Source organism: Aplysia californica, unplaced genomic scaffold, assembly GCF_000002075.1.
Source record: "Aplysia californica isolate F4 #8 unplaced genomic scaffold, AplCal3.0 scaffold02248, whole genome shotgun sequence".
Classification (NCBI taxonomy): Eukaryota; Metazoa; Mollusca; class Gastropoda; order Aplysiida; family Aplysiidae; genus Aplysia; species Aplysia californica.
This window is the reverse complement of record NW_004799518.1, coordinates 1-1,459: the sequence shown is the minus strand read 5'-3', so window position 1 is coordinate 1,459 and position 1,459 is coordinate 1.

The following is a 1,459-nucleotide window of genomic DNA, read 5'->3' as shown; positions in this document are numbered from 1 at the left end:
CATACGCACAAACAAGCACGCGCGCCTCCCTCGAGTATTCCAGCGCTTCCTCCCATAGCGCGTGCGAGTTAATTATCATATTTCAAGAAGAAACATTAACGGAGACCGGCAGCTGGGATTTATCACCGACGGGCACGGAATGCAGTTTTTCCTCCTTTGTGAGAATTGGATTGCAATCGTGGAAATGAAGGCGGGGGCCGTGGGGGAAAGATTCGCGTTGATTAATTAAGCAAGGGAAAATATTATAATTATAGCTGGCGAGGTGTTGGTGAGAGATAGGCAAGGGAGGAGTCCTTTGGCGTCACACAACAAAGTCACCGTGTCCTCAGTTTTGACTCTTGACTTGGGTCTCCGAAGTTTTCTGTCTTCAGTCCTTGTATTTCACGCTTTCCTCCCCTGTTGGATATCATTTATCCGTTCGCTCGTTCGTTCGTTCGCTTATTTGTTCATTCGTTCGTTCGCTTATTTGTTCATTCGTTCGTTTGTTTTTTCGTTCGTTCGTTCGTTCGTTCGTTCGTTCATGCGGGTGTTTTGGGTGCGCCATCGGTTGATCCTACTTCTACCTTTCCCTCAGTTGTTTGTGTCTGTCTTACACTTTCTTTACAATATGACTTTAATTGTGTGGATGGTGTTCTCTTTGCTAATTAACTCACATTCATTCATTCATTCATTCATTCATTCATTCATTCATTCATTCATTCATTCATTCATTCATTCATTCATTCATTCATTCATTCATTCTTTTCTTCACGTGTTGGTGGGTGTTGGGTGCTCTGGTGCAGTTTGCTCCTTCTTTCCTGTGAAACATGACGTATCTTCCTTCGCTGATTCTCTCCTCCTTCTTTTCTGTGTATGCTAACTTTTAAGTGACGCCTCTAATCTTCGGCGCTTATAATATGACCTATTTGCGTTGCAAGTGCCGTAAAACTCTTACTAAAGTTTTGTTCTTTCGCGTCAGTGTGTACACCAGTCGGGGGTGGTTGGCGGGTGCTGTGGTGTGGTTTTCTTCTTCTTTCCTATCAAACATCCTTCCTTTTTGTGTTTGTTACTCTCTTGTAACACCTCTAATCTTCGGCATTTCTATGACCGTATTGTGTTCCAAGTACCGTAAAACTCTTACTAAAACTAAAACTAACATTCGGCATACAAGTGCTGTAAAACTCTTACTAAGATTTTGTTCATTCGCGTCAACGTGTACACCAGTCGTTGTTTTTTTCCGTACCTGTTTCCATGCCCCTCCACCCAGTCCCATGTGAATGCCATTACCTAACCACCTGCGCTCTAATGTGTTTACTAACTGTCCCGGCGAAATGAAGTCTTTTGTTTACAGTCTAGTTGCGAGCATTTCCTGCAGTTTCCTGGCTTTGTTGAAATTACAGTCGGTGCCGGCCCTCAGTATTTTAGCTTCACGGCTGTATTATTTTGAGGCTGTGTGTTATTTTCATTTTCTTCATTATTC